The sequence below is a fragment of the Numenius arquata genome, chromosome 11, assembly GCF_964106895.1.
Source record: "Numenius arquata chromosome 11, bNumArq3.hap1.1, whole genome shotgun sequence".
Classification (NCBI taxonomy): domain Eukaryota; kingdom Metazoa; phylum Chordata; class Aves; order Charadriiformes; family Scolopacidae; genus Numenius; species Numenius arquata.
In genome coordinates this window covers 19,739,091-19,755,226 of record NC_133586.1, presented here as the reverse complement: position 1 = coordinate 19,755,226, position 16,136 = coordinate 19,739,091, and the positions used below count along the sequence as shown (strand labels likewise).

Below are 16,136 nucleotides of genomic sequence, written 5' to 3'. Positions count from 1 at the left end.
GATCTCGCTATTATTTGGTGCCAGTTTTTGGTGATGGAGTTATCGAGATACTTGCAGCCTTTTCATTTACTTCTGTCCTGTGTGTGCCAGAAAACCCGGGACTAAGACTGTGTGTTCGGTTTGCTCTTGTCTTGAAAGTGTGAGGGAGTAGAAATCCTTAGAATTGCACAGCATTGGTAGCCTCTCTTTTCTGGGTGTCGCTTGCTTTCCCCCCAAGCCCCCCATGACAGGGCACCAGAGGGTACTCACAATTTTTGAAACGGCTTACTGTGTGTATGTTTTGTTTTATTTTTGATAAGGCTTTGAATTGAGAATAATCTCTCAGATTTGTCTGTAATGGCAAGTGTGCAGAATTCTCTTGATAACTGATTTTTTACTGGTAATTACTGCTGGTTTTTCATTTTAGTCTTTAAAATCCAAATTGGCCCTGCAGATATTTAAAAGTTACTGTAAAATAATTTTTTTTTGGTTCTAAGCTTGATCATACTTTGCACATATTGGCTCTTTTGTTGTGCCATCTTTACTTTCCCCAGCTTACATGTCCTATTCACTGCTTTTTTTCCCTCCCCTTTTATAAATTGAGGCTAGCTCCTACCTGAGATTGACCCATGATGTTTCTAGGACGTACCAGCTGAATTTTAAGTGTTTTTACTGTACTGCTTCCACTGTAAAGTATACATCTGTTCTACTCCTGTCTTTATATTTGTTGTTTCTTTCATCATGATGCTTACCCAAGGACTCCATAAATGTTAAGTTGATCATGTGCTGATCAGTGTATTCACGTTGTTTGCTTGTGTTCTCTGACTGTCTCTGCAAGTACTTTCTGAGTTTACACTCTGATTGTAAATTGAGGGGAGGGGAGAAATTGGGGAGAAATTCTTTTTTACATATGTTTTCAACAGCTGTTGGAACAGGTTTCTCTTATAGGTGTTGCCATAACAATACTACAATAATAAGCCATTATCAGTAGCTGGTTTGGATCTGTTCTGAGAAGGGCTAAACAACACAGTAATAGAATCATCAGTAGTTATTTTGCCTAGAAAAAAGATGCCTATATAGAGCTGGCAGTAATCACTGTATTGAGACTCACTGTGAGGAAATTAATGATATTAAATGTAATTTTCTTAAGAAACCATTAGTTTTCTTATTATTATTTTGTCCCTGAGGCAAAGCATTGTCTTGTGTAAAGCATCTTTAAAAAAACATGTCATTTTTACTTGATTTATTATGGATAAATTAGGCTTAATGAAATGCAGTCAGAAACCTCCGTCTTCCAAGGTAGTGTATTTTATTAAACTACATAGATAAGATCATAAAACCAAAAAATTTGGCACAAGGTTTTCCTTTCTGTTTGTTTTCTTTAGCATTAAAAGCTCTCTACAGAAAGTTCTCAGTCATCGTAACAAGTGCATTTAGTCAGGTAGTCAACACCTTTCGGTGGTTTGAGGGCTGTGTTTTGCATCTTTCTCAAGTTCTGTTTATTCACCCGTAAAATGGGGCTCAGTCCCATGAATCACTCACTTGCAGGCTAGCACTTCCAGACAAATTTAGTGGGGTCTAACCATCCTATCAGTCATGTGTTGGAAACGCTATTTTTCTATCTACTGCAGTAGCATCAAACCATCGTTTTCACTTATTTTAGGATTTGTATTTTGTAACTGTGCATTTACAGCTCATTTTTTATTTATAGTTTGCAATAACTATTAAATAAGGGGCAAGATGTCACAGTGAAGCATATTACAATGGTAATGTTTTGTAGGGATTTTCATTTTAAGGGGTTCACAAGCATTTTAACTGTTCTATCTCCATAGAACCTATTGTAGGTGAACATTATTATTCTTCATTTACCTGTGAGCAAAGAGAATTGTGAATAGTGTTCAAAGTAGATAAAACATGCCCCAAAGACTTGGGGTGAATTTCAACAGCATCAGTGGAGGATAGAACTTTTCCCTTGTAGTCGTTAGGAGTAGTGATCGTTGTTACTTACGCTTGCAGTAGAAGGACTTAGAACACAAAGTTTCTATGCAACTTAGTGCAGAAAAACTAGCAACAGAATAAATGTAAAGGCAGCCCTTTTGGATCAAAACTTCTTTTTGCTAATGGGTAACAGTGCATCTTGATGAAGAGCTAACCTGGGTGAGAGAGAAATTGTTGGAATATTTGGTGTAATGGGCATGAAATCTTGCAGGTTCCTTTTTCCCCAGTTAAAAGGACAACTTTTGATTATGTCTATATATGAAAACTCAGAGTTGTAGCAAACCAACTTGAGCACTGAAGGCAGTAGATATGGAACTTGATTGTTACAACTCTGTGTGGATCCTCTCATTAACAGGTAAAGTGATCTCCGTTCATAGTATCGTGATCTTCCTTTTGAGGAATAAGAGCTTTCATACTTAAACCACAGTCAGATTCTCACTGCATAATTTACAGAGGCAATTTAAGGTAGTATGACCTCTCTGTTGGAGGTTATTAAACTTAGACCTCTACTAATCAGACAGAGCAAAGTCGCCTGATGTAGCAGCTATGGCTAGCTGGAGATGGCGCTGAGAGCCATCAAGAGGGATGATTTGTCCCTGAGGTCTGGCAGTGGAAGCGCGTCCCTGCGGCTGGGCTCAGATTGCAGCCTTAGCTGGGTGTTAAGCTGTTGCAGCTGACAGCCGTCTTGCTGTAAAATATTAAATCTGGTGTACATGCTGGATAGTATATTTTCTGCTCCATGAATTAAACTTTTAAAGCAGGTGAACAGTGACTACTTAACCATGTTCTCTGGTATAATGGCCAGTGTAATGGCAAGACTATTGTATATGTACCTATAGTACTACATAAAATTTACTTGCAACTGATAGCAAGATGTATGCTATATGTTGCTAAATAGCTTAAAATCACTTCCTTTGGCAAACAGTTTAGAGAAATTGAAATACAATAAAGCATGATGAAAGGCTGGTACTGATAACTCTAAGGTCAGACCTTGCTGTGTACTTAGAAAAGTATTGATTTATTGCAGAAACTTATGCTGGGAGTAAATATTGCTTAATACTCAACTGGCAAATTAAACTAATTGTGATAAATACAAACAGAAGAAGTGAAAAAGAGCAAACTGGAAAATTATCTGATCTTTGATACACATAAAAAATAGCAAGAGTGGAAAAGAGTTTGTGTGTTATACCATCTTTCAATTTTACCCAGTTAGTACAACAGGATAATTACGCAGTGAAATATAGGTACCACTCTAGCGTGCTTGAGAAGAACTAGTTAGTATAGTAGAACCCTGAACATCCAGTCTTTGAACCCTCTTTTTAGAAATCTGTGCATTTTAGTTTTATTTACTAATTGAAAATACTCTTCAGAGTATGGAAAGAAGAATTGAAGAAACAGTTTATTGTCTGTCCATATACTCAGTGGGTGCCATTCCCTTGGTAAGCTGAGTCTTTCTTTTAAAGCAATCAACTCTTTTAACATACTAGTTTTCCTGCAGAATTTCTCTACATTAGCATGAACCCAAAGCATTTCTAATACGCAAGAGAAAAGTGGAGGGGGCAGAGTGGAAAGCCAGGCCCAAAGGCATAAGCAGGAACGTGTCCATGAACCTCAGGAACTCAACCTCTGGCCTGCTTTGTAACCACAAATAAGACTTATCTAGTTGGTGCTTTCCTTTTAGACCTCCTGCTTTCTATTATTACTTTGATTGTAAAGGTAGAGACTAGCTGATATGTGTGTCATCTTGGATACAGTGGGACCAGATAGCCGGGAGTATGAAAGCAGGTAAAAAATGAAGAAATGAGATGTCAGTCTTTTCGCTGTGAGAATACTATTAAGTATACAGAATCACAAGACTAAAAGATGTGGACCCAAATCCACCCCTGGTGTTAATTCACTTCTATATAATGACATTAAAGATAATTTGGCCATTTATATTTAATCTGATTTGCATAGACAGGCAGCAGGCATTAGGTAGCTGTGAAAGGAGTGCTATTTCATGCAAATTACTTGGCTGTGTATTGCTCTGCTCTGAGCGAGAAGAGCTGCTGGCTCTTGCGTTACAGTAGCACCGCATCATAACACGAAACGTGCTTAATTATATGCATAACCACTAAATCCAGTGATGAAGCTCCTTCAGAGTTGAGGATGTGTAAGACCTTTCAGAACTGTGAAAATTCTTAATCTCAAGGGGCTCTTACGGATTGTTGTTTTCTGATTTAAAAAAGCGTGTTAAAAGAGCACTTTTAATAAGTAGAAAAAACTGTCTTTTGCAGTTGTTTTCTTGGAGTTGTTTTCTTCTTTACATTCTGACTTGCTTGTGGAGAATCTTCTTGCACATGACAAGAATCCAATGCCACTGTGCCCTGGGGAAAAGAGAAAAACCCAGAGCACTAGTGGGTAGAAAAACAGAGGTCAGTTTGGTCGTGTAACAAACAGTCCATTCAGCTGTCTGATACTTGAATAGATCCTTGCTGCACTCTTGATTGGATGCTAGGGCATCCAGAGTTTGTATTCTTACTACTGTAGCTTTTTCCTTTTTATTCTGAAACTGTGCTGCAATACCTTCTCTTGGTAGAATCCATCCCCTTTCACTGTTAAAATTCTGATGTTTGCTTATCGCTAATAAGCCTTGTTGAATGCATTCTCATCCCAAGCCATTTATTTTGTATATATGGTAATAGCTTGTGGTTTTGTAGCACAGGGCAGTGCTGGTTTGCAGTTCATCGAATCTGCGTTTCTAAACATTAGAACCTAAATAAGCTGTCTTTTAGAATAGTCTGTGGTTCAGCACTTTGTAGAATGTTTTTACTACATATCCAACACCAGTGCTGTTATCAGGTCAGGGTCATTAGAAGCTGTAGGAAAAAGAAGATGGTAATGCTCCAGGTGTTTTCATTGAACATGCTAACTTGCTGAGGAACCAATGACCGTTGGCAGAGCTGTAGATAAAGAAGGTAGGGTTTTTTTTAAATATTTACAAACCCTTTCCCATTCTGTGTGCACAAATGGGAAGTGAGCAGTCTAAAGAAACTTTTACTCATAACAGGTCTTTCCTCCCTTTTCCCATCCTTTCTCACTCATCCTTCTTCCTACTGTTATAAGAGCTTAACCTTCTGCAGATGTCAGATAATATAATTTTGGTTTAGTTAATTTTTTTTGTCTGCCTGCATCTCTTATAAAAATGCCCTTTTATTTTATTTTTAAAATTTTTGTGGGAATAGGGTTGTATTACTTTAAAATACACTGTGAGCCCTCTAGTGGTACTTTCTACCTTTGCTTTAGGCTGTGGTAACATTTTTTTCTTTCCAGCTGTGCTTTCTTGAGCTGAAGGAGTCAGATTAACGTCTGTTTAAACTACTTTAATCTGATTACTTTTTTATTTTATTTATTTAATGTGAGAAGGAATACTTGTGCTCACTGGTGTACCTGGGAGTTTGACACCTCTGGTAGTGAACTCACACCCTTCCTGGCCAGGGCTGGTTATAGCCACAGTGTAGACTTAAGCACTTACTGGGGAGCCCCTGCAGCACCTGCTGATGTTGTGGGGACGCTCTGCACACTTTGAGCCTCCATCCAGCTGTATCTGACATTGGCAGCGTGCTATGGGTCAGAGCCCAGCACCGACTAGGATGTCCTTTTATCTGTGGGAAAACGAGGTGCAGAAATGTTTACTCTGCTAATCCATTTTCCTAGTTCCTAGATTTGCTCTGTGTGTGTGTGTGTGTGTGTGTAATACGACTGCGCTACCGAGCGCCATCGGGTGACGCAAAGCTGCTCTAAACCATGAAGGTGCCGAGCAGGAGCGCCCTGGTCACAGAGTGAGCGAGGCACCGAGGCAATAGAGAGCTGATTTCTTCTAGCACTGGCTGCTCGGGTTTTACATTGTAAAAGCTCTGTATGCCTCTTAGAAAAACATCTGGAAAAGGAGGAGAATGGCATCACTGTTTCTGGGCGACACCTGCCTGTGATTTTAACGCTTTCCTTCCTGGCACACTCAAGTCAAGCAAAGATTTCTCACTACTGCGTCCTTCCTCATTGGACAGGTACAGTCAGAACCAGTTCAATGCAGGCTTTGGGATTTTTTCAGCACGCTCACGGAGTATACGTGCTCTAAATGCCTACAATACAGAGGAATCCAGCTACTTCTAATGGGATGCATTTGCATAGAGGAAGAATTCCTCATTTAAGATGGGTAATAAGCAAACGATATTTACTGATGAACAGCTAGATGCCTACCAGGTAAGATATCTTAGTTTGCATGAGGGGAAGGAAAGGCATAATCTTAATATGTTTGGGGGGTGTGCGTGTTGTTGTTTTGGGGGGTGTTTTTTCCAAATATAAACAAAAACTTCATTTGAAGCCTGCATCATATGTTCTACTGATCCTTCCCAGGAATTGTAACAGTATTTTAAGGATGGGATGCTGAATATACTCAGTTTAATTCCCTTTTCTGTATACAAGGGAGGGAGTCGAATCCTCAGTGTCTGGACTAGGAAGTAAGATAAGACTGTGATTAGCTTGACAATGGGAGTTCTTAGTAGAATCTTCCTATTCAGTGTTCTGTAAAGAAGAAAGTGTAGCAATAACCTCTTTTTCTCTCCCTGATGCCTTTGTTGTCAATAGAGGGGAGAGGGAAAAAAACCAGAAAGGTCTTTCCTAATTTATCTTCTGCTAAGGATAAGGCATAGAAATACGCTTAATGTAGTTCCAGAATAGGTATCCTTCTGTTTGCACCACTCCTGCATGGCAGTTTCTTACCTTAACAGAAGTGGTGTGCATTCTGTGTCCAGGGATAGTTTATCGGTACTTCTTTATTTACTTCACATTGCATCAACTGAATTTTTAACAGGGTAAAAAAAAAAATAATTCTCAGTTTTCACTCACACTGCAGCAGTTTTCAGCACACTGCAAATCTTACTGAAATTAAAGAAGCTCCATTTTCACATTTATAGACTCATAGAGTTGTTTAGGTTCTGCACAGTGGGCATCTTGAACAAGTTTCTGAAAATACAGTGAGGCAATATATCACATAGAAGTGTGCTGAAGGAGGAGGCAGCTGACTACTTATTACAAGATGCAGATAGGGCTGGCTGCATTGCTCTCTTCTCTTATATGAAGCAATAAACATAGATTTAACAGCGCAGGAAATCAGCATTTAGCTTCTCTGGGGATAACCAAGGAACAGATCAGTGCACACAAAAGGAAGTAACTTTCTTTTTACCTTAAGGATCTTTTGCTCAAATTCTTGAAGTAGAAACCATTATTTTAAATACTAATTTTCTTTGGAGTTACTGCTAACATGGACTTTTCACGGTGTAGGTGTTTAGCCACAGAGAGTCAGGCTGGGGATATATGCTAAAATGCTTTAAAATGTTATCCTGTGCTGAAAATAAGGTATAAATTAAATGCTGTTATTAAATTTCTAACCTTTTTCTTGTTGTAGACTTTATGATCGTAAAGGTCTTTTCCAACTTAAACGATTCTATGATTCTATAAATGTGAACATGGAGCTTCTTTAATTTCCACTTTTGTCACACATCTCACCCTCACCAGCCATCTGTCACTGTAATACATTAGTCTAATGACTAAAACTTAGTAGTCTAAGATCCAAAAAGGCATTTTTACATCCCTGCTGAAAGGGAAAGAGGGAAATCAAGGATCTGTCAAACACCAATGTCTGTCTTCCTACTAACAATACAAGTAAACACAGAACAGAGCCCAACTGCAGTGAAACAACAAAATCCAAATGTAATTAATGTTATCTTCTTGACATAAACTGGCAAATGCAAGAGCTGAAATGTCATCCCTAATTCACTACTCTTCATGTAGAAATTGCCTTTCCCTAATGGCTTTTGCAGCCCCTGCCTTGCATAATGCTGGGTAATTGCTCTCAGAGCCTGGCAGTAGTTAGGCCCAGTGGATTCAGTCAGCCTGTGGGATTTCTCTGTTACAGGCAGACTTGCAGTTCATTAGTATAGTGCTAGATCATTTTGGACTAGTAATAGCACTTGTAATATATGGTAAGTACAATAAAATAACAAGTTTCAGGACAATAACTAACCTCCGGAATTTGTCAGGAAGGAATATTAGCCTTGTGCTGTGAACAATCAGGTAAAGTCCTTATTTTGCTGGTGATTTGCCTCTGCTCCATTAATTACTGCATACCTCTTCGATCTTTTAAACATAGAAATCCTGGGGTTACCGCTGTACCATCCACACAGAGAGCTCTTGTCTCTCCACTGCATTCCGGGGGAGTATGCAGTTGCTGTAATACAGAGCTGTTTGACTCGGAGTTTGCCATCTTATTTGCCTTTTTCTCATGTGTGGAGTTCCTTCAGAACAGAAAATGAGAGAATGGGGTGATGGTTCCAGAAGTTTTAAAACGCAGGTTCTTCATTTCTTGAAACGGCAGTTGGGTCAGCAGGTCCTCTGAACACCAGACCAAAGTAAAACACTCTGTACCTGGGTCCACTTTGCAAGAGTCTCTTGTGCACATCTGCCACCCATTGTACAGCCAGGCATCTACATATAAATAGCTTTCAAAATGGATCATTGATTAAGTCTTTTTTCTTCTTTTTTTTTTTTTTTTTTTCCAAATAAGAACTAGGGAACTTCTTGTGAATTTGTATGTCTGTAGGTTGGTACTGTGCTTCTTACAGCGATCCTCAGGGTTACAGAGTCCATAGTAGCAGTATAGCAGAAGCAAAAGCATCAACTTAATCCTTTTTGTAAAATGGACTTTTTTTTTTTTTTTTTAATTCTCCACAGTTCCTCTTAGAAGACTGTTCAAAACCTCGCTCCCCTCATGGTTAGACTTATAATTTCTTTATTTGAGTATATTTCTGGTCATAGTATTATCTGGTTGTAACTTCCATCATTTTTGTGGAATTGTGTGCTAGAAAGAATACAAATTGCTCTGAGCTTATAGCACCTGAATGCTACTTCAGTAGTGAAATGTCTTTTTTTAACACTTTTTTTTTTTTTGCTGAAGTGCTTGTTCCGTAGGAGACACTCTGATAGGTAAAAGGGAGATGGAAAAATGAGAAGTTAATGTGCTTAAAGTATGGCAAAACCATATATAAGTGGCTTTAGTTCTCTGGATTAAAGGTTAAGCTGCAGAAAAATCACCTGCTTGAAGAGCCAGCATCTCAGATTGTTAATGTGATATTAATGAAATGAAATAACCCTATTTGATTTGTCTAAAACTTTCTGAAATGCTCATATGTAAACTTTTTTTTACATATAAACTGCCATATTGAAGAAACACTTTTTAACAAACCTTTACATTTAAATGAAATAATTGTAAATCTGGTCACCCACAAGATGACGTCAATGGTTTTAATAAATGAGTGTTTTAAATAATCTTCCTTAAAACTGATGATGAGTGGCCAGTGGAAACTGTTTGTAAAAGAGATGCATAATAGGACTTGATAATATTAAATCTCTCATAGCATTTTTTTTTTCATTATTCGTAATGGATAAAGGCAATTTATCTGAGGAAATACTGGAAAGCTGCAAATCCAACACTTTGTCATGTCACCTGTTATTAAGATAGTGTTATAGTTGGCAGCTCTCTAAATTCATAAGCTTAGTGAAATGTTTTGGAAATTAGGCTTTTGCGAACAGTGGTTTCCTCATTGAGATTCAGCTCTGTTAAAAAGTTAGCATTGTAAGAAAATAAATTCTACAGGGGATTTCTGCTTCTTCTGCCCTTAGAGTACTTGACTCTTTGAGGGGTTTTTTTGTGTTTTGTTTTGTGAGGGTTTTTTTGGTTAGGTTGTTTGGTTTTTTTGGTTTGTGTGGGTTTTGTTTTTTTTTTCTTTTCATAAAATGCAAAATCTAACTAAGGTCTGGTTAGGGAAAAGGTAAGGATTAATGAGCAAAAAATATGTATTTCATTGCAATCAAAGAACATTTTAAAATTAAGCTTTTAAAAGCTGCCTACAGATTCGGGAGGTCAGGTCTTATAATGAGAAAAGAAAATGGATGGGAATTTTAGGGGTTTTTGAGTGATGCTGTATGAAGATTCTTGGAGCAATGGAAAAGAAAGGTATGCAATAATGTGACGTCAGAGCTGTATATTTGCCTCAGTGCATTGCATTTATCACTGAGAAACAATTATATTGAGTAGGAAACGCATAGAAGCTGTGCTTGGGGTATGGACAAACTGCCCCACTGTTCAATCAATCTGGGGTTTTCTGGGGTTACTCAAAGAGGTGGTCTGAATTTGATATTAATTTGATTCTAATTTTTTTCTTAGTAGACAGAATCTAGAGAATATAGATATTATTACATCAGATATCAGGTTATATCAGATATTACAGGTTTTATTGCAAGCCATTTCTTTTTGTATTTGTTCATTAATGGGATTATTTACTCTATTATTTAATGCTGCCTCAAAACAAACTGATGTTTATCCTGGCCATCTTCTAGGCAATATTGCAATAAGAGATAATAATATGAAATAGTGACTTGCTGCTTTTACACAAAAATTTGTCTAATACAGAACTAACTTTTTCCTTTTATTAAAATTCTAGTAAAGTGGGATTCAACTATATTTCATGAGAATTACACAAAACCAGATGAAACAAGTTATGTTATGATCTGTTAAGAAATGCCATTTATAAAATGAAACTAGGTCATCAAGCTATCTTTTGATTTAAAAAGCTATGCTTGACTCAGTCAGGATCTCTGATGAAAATGAACCCTTTGCAAGAATACAAAAAGTGTATTCATCACAGGTTCTCCACAATCTTCTGTAAAAAGTGCTTTTCAGTTTGACAGAATATTGCTGTTGATGTGCAAATTTTAAGTAGCATAATAATGGAACAAGGTTTTTGTGAAATTATGCTTTAGTCCGATTCTGGTTTCATGTTACCAGTTGGTGCATATATAGATTGAGCAAAAGTACATTTGCTGACGGTTTCTTCCTCAGTCCTTGCTAATGTTTAACTGTTCTTATTCCCATGTTGCAGTATATATATATAAACTCTGTGTGAGGTTTAGTTGCTCTGACTGTAGCTCTAAAATATATCTGATTACAAATAAAGATAGGCTGTATGTTAAAATCGCCATTGACATTCTGATGCAACCAGCATTTTTTTAAGATAAAAGTCCATATACTAATACTATTATTAATGTAGAAACTAACTCTGGCAGGATTTTTTTGTTTTGGTGTTTAAATCTAGATTTGCTAAAGTACTTGCATAGGTACGCAAGAAAGACTGGTGCTGGTCTCATTGACTTCTAGTAACTCTTTATATGTTTACAGTGATGAAAATACATAAATATCTTGCACAACTCTGCACCAATCTTAGTTGTATAGTAACTGGAATAAAAACATTGCATTTGTAAAATTGTTACCAGAATAGAGTTAATAATAGATCTTATATGAAAGTTCATTTGCTTCTATCCAGCACCCTTTTTATTACTTCGTAGGATGATGGTTTTATGGTCTCTGCTCTTAAAATTTACTTTATAATTAGAGTTTTATTCTTTGATTAAATGTTCTCACACACGTTGTGTACTTTTGGCACAGCACAAAACATCATTTGTGATTTTAAAAATGAAACCTCTGAAATGTTAACATTTAAAGTACTGCAGTGTTCAGCACTTCTCGTTTCTTAAAAGCTGCTCGGTAAGATCTAAGTATGGATCTAATCTGTCTTGCCTTGAGGATATTGTCAACATTCCTGTTAGTCACTGGTTTACTTTATCTGTGGCTCACTGGCTTTTGTTTGAGACTGGTTTTCTAATTTGGAGTGATTTTGTATTGCTAAGACTGTTTTATATTATTTCCTTATTTATAAAACTTTCCAATGGAGCTGTTGCAGGATCAGACTAAACCTGCCCTTATGAAACCATACATATAAAAGCCGGAATTACAGATTTAGTGTCTTAGAGGACAAATATGCATTTAAGGGGTTTCAGAAATATTATTTCGCAGTAGCTTTGCATACTTGAGCATTGCAATTCTTTCATTCTGTTGTTCTGTTTTCCAGTTTTTCTTTTCTGTAGAGAAGTCTTTTGCTTACCTATGTGAAACTAGTTTTATTCGGAAACTGTGCTTTATGCACAATGATACTTGCTTCTAGAAGTGGTAAGTGACAATCTCCCATTCAGTGGACTCTGCTGCCATTCATAAGCTGCCCGCTGTGCTCTGGTATTGGCAATAGATCCAACAGAACAAATTACACGTGGTCGGATTCTGGAGCCATACCTCATGTTACACTGTGTATGCACACTTTACATTAAGTTAAGTATCAGCATTCTTAGCACAGTTATCTCTATACCTGGTTTTGGTTCATATCACCGTAGAACTAAACATAAAGCAGAACTGATGCAGGAGTTTGCGGTGAGGTCTTACAGATTAGGGGAAAAGGTAGTGAACCACCATATTTCAGTCTGTTCCCATTTTGCCCTAAACTTGCATTCACCTGACACAGGAAATCAAAGAATAAAACTCTAATTATAAAGTAAATTTTAAGAGCAGAGACCATTAATTCTACTTTACAAGACACGTTGAGTAACTTGCAGAAAGTCATGCTGCCAGCCAAGAGCAAAGCCACCCATGGAACCTAAATACACCAGCTATCTGACTCTTTTCTCTGCAAAATATTTTAAGAACCAGTTAAGCCACCTAAATGCCAAATTTGAGAAGCAAGTCCCATTACGCAAGCTAATGATCTCATTAAAATCAATAGGAAATTTTCTGTTTGCTTTCTTTTGTTCACTTTGCTGGGCATGAGGAAGTTAAGTAGATAATTGCAGATTTCTTTCAGTGATATCTTACCTCCAAAAAACCAGCAGTGATCCTTTATGTCAGACTTCTAATTAACTTGATTATTGAGGGCACGAGGGCAGATGAAGTGGGATCTTATAAAAGGAGCATGTATTATCTCAGGGGCTGGAGTAGGTGACCTTTCAAGGCAAAGCCTCTATTCTAAATAACCTAAAACCCGCAAGGGGCCTGCTGTTAGCAGAAGTTTTTCAGGCCATCGTATAGCATTAGAAATAAATGCAATGATTCTCAGATTTCTTGCCAGAAATTTTGAATTTATAAGAATTATGAAAACTCGAGTGACTCGAGCATTTGTTCAGTAAATACAATAATTTGTTCAGTTTGTGCTTTTCTAGCTAGACTCCCAGTGGCTTTAGTGTCCAGACAGAACAGACAGGTTGCTTTTTAAGTTCATAATGAACTCAAATGCAGTCCACATGATATCGTGGAACACATTTGCTATTTCTGGCTTGGAGGAAGATGAATGTCATCATATGCAGAAATGACAAGTGCTTTCCAGGACCCACTTCACCTTTCCTCAGGAGGGAGTTAATGTAACATTTTAGTTTATTATTTATTGTCCATTATTGTGTATTGTCTATATGAATGAAGTAGCCAGAAGAAAATTGGATGATTCACCTCCGCGTTTCTTTGGCCAAAAGTCTTTAATTAAATTGGAATTAAATTGCTGGATTTCCAGCAACTATAAAATGTAATTATGTGATTTAGACCCTTGTTCCATTGTGACTTTAATCCAACTTAGGGCTGTGCTTTCAAAAAAAAAGGGAGTCCTGCACCTCTTTCCTGCCATCAATAGATACTTGTTTCAGTTTCATCTCTCGTACCAGCACTACTGACGCTACATTCTAAGCCACTAAAAGGAAATGATCCAAGCTTGAAGTTAATCCATTTCTGCTAGGTTAGTTTCCTTCTTTCAGAGTTCTCTGATGCAGTTACGCTGCTTATCGGTGTGAGGTCTGCATAAAGGCAGAGGCAGAAATAAGAAGCTGAGAGAAGCAAGGGGTGGCTGGACCTCCCTTTCAGAGGTAGCTTGGAGCCGTGGCTTTTACATTTGTCATCTGAGACGAGACAGGCTTCTTAATGGTAAAGCGTTTCTTAAGTGCTGTGTATGATCTTGCTGTGGATCAAAAGTATAGGCCAGGTCCCAATTAATTTGTGGTGCCCTGACCCTGAGTAGCTTTAAGGTCTCTGTAAGTGGTCTGTGAATTCACTGTAATTTTTTTTGATGCCCTTCTTCCCTGACACACATTTCCATGGAATTGGCAGGCGTAATTGGAATACTGCAGTCAGTAACAGTGGTCAGACGGATATTTGCAACTCCTTTTGGTATAAAGGTTTTCAAAATCGGTGTTTTTTAGATTATATTAGTAAAAATTTTGTTTCATTAAAAAAGGCAGACAATAGTGTGTGTTGTCAAAGACATGAGGTGACTCAGATTTAAAAAAAAACAAAATTATGTGGACCTTCAGTGAAAAAGGTTTATGATCCGACCTCTTAATTTGTCTTCCAACGGCATTTTGGCATGAATTCTGGAAGGTAAAGGGTAACTTTTCTTTTTCATCTTTATCGCCATTTGCATATCAATTCCCTGTCAGCTTTCTAGTTAAGTAACTGTGTCTGCTGTTTTCTCAAGCCCGTATAATTACGGGATGATTGCTGCTGAGGGCATTACAGTTATTGGTGAGATTGCACCTGCCTTTCAGTAGTAAATGAAGCATCCTTAAGTGACTGTTTGACCGTAAGTGTTGAATGTGCTGGAATTAATGAAGACTTAACCAGCTGGCTCCTATTTCACTTTGTGCAGTTCCAGACAATGTGACATCAGTGTCAGCAGCTCACAACGTGCTTCCTGTTGTGCCTTGTAACACTATTCTGCTACACAATACACTGAAGGAAGAGCTGCTTCCCCGGCCACTTTATATGGAGGAGAGCAAGCAAACTCAGTAACTGATACCAGGCAGGACTGAGAGCGGACCTGGATACCTGAGACGAGCTCTTTGACTGCTTCAGCCAGCTGTGATCGTTTGCTTTTCCCCTCTGTGGAAGAAGCAGACATTTAGCCAGGATGATTCTCAGCTTAGGGAAGAAATGCTTTTTCATGAGTTGAGTGAAGAGCAGGACTCGGGGAGTCGTACTATTTGTATGTACTTAGCAAGTCTGATGGTGTTACCTTGTCGCTAGCTGATTTAAAAAAATGTTCTATTTTAAATATGTTTACATTAAAGGAGGAAAACTACTAAGAGCTGAATTCTTAGGCAGATGCCTCGCCACATCACACGGGCCTATGAGAGAGGTGGATAATCAGGAAGAATGTTGTGGTTTGGTGGTTGTTCCCTATCAGTATCCCTATACACCCTCATCAGCCACTAGCTCCGAGACAAGAAGATGCCTTTTCTCTGAATTCATGACCTGAACAATGTTCTAAACTGATCATCCAATATTTCATTGCCACCAATGTCCCTGGTTTGGGATGGAGGGTAGAAAGTGCCCTAAATATATATTAGATATGGGGATATTTCTGTTAATGAAACAGGTCTGATTATTATGGTTCCTCACAGCACCTGCAAATATAACTTGTTTAGTGACTGACATAGAATGACATGAAGTGCAAAGTCTTTCACTCCTGGTATTATGGTTCTTTTGTGTATTATGGTGTGTGAATTCTTCTAGCAAAATGCAGGTGTTCATAAAGAGTGAATTAAACCAGTGTAAGTGCAGTCCCACCACAGAGCCATTCAGAGTGCAAGGAAATGCTTGTAAGCTCTTCTTTCATGTTCAGCCAGCTCTGCTTTGCATTCTAGTAAGTTACTCCAAATTCTGTGATACCACAGGGAAAGCGGAATAGTTTGCCTGCTGTTCGGAGCAGGGGTTGTCCTTTTATCCATGTTCCTAACATATGGGAGTTTGCAGCCTTCACCAAAGCGACCACAGGGCAAAGTAGTTGTTAGTAAAGGGTTACTAACTAATAAATAAGTATATAACTTCTATTATTAAATCACTTGCCTCTATTAGAGGAATATCCCGAGTTAGAAGATAGTTCTCTTCATCTATTTGTTATTTATAGCTTTCTAGATCCATTTATTGAATTTTTTTGGCCTATACCTTACTTTTTGATTTCATTTTGTTTAAAGAACAAAATGTTGTGGAGAAGTATTTGAGTAAGCTGGGTTTTTTTTCCTCCTAAAGTTTCACATTAACAATATCTTTTTCCTGCTAGTCCTGTCCTTAGGATATTTCAGTTATTTTATAGCTTATATTGCTTTCTGAGTCAAAAGCAGATGGTACGCAAATGGCATTTTTAATGTTTTTCCACTAGATCTGAGTTTCCTTCCAAAAGGTTGAAAAAAGATTCTTT

The 16,136-nt window shown here is 37.7% G+C and overlaps 1 protein-coding gene across 1 annotated transcript in view; it reads left to right on the top strand.

The window, feature by feature from the left end:
* The window catches only part of CIB2 (calcium and integrin binding family member 2), a 50,686-nt gene that overhangs the window by 1,022 nt on the left and 33,528 nt on the right, over window positions 1-16,136 (top strand). The gene's annotated exons all lie outside the window — the stretch shown is intronic.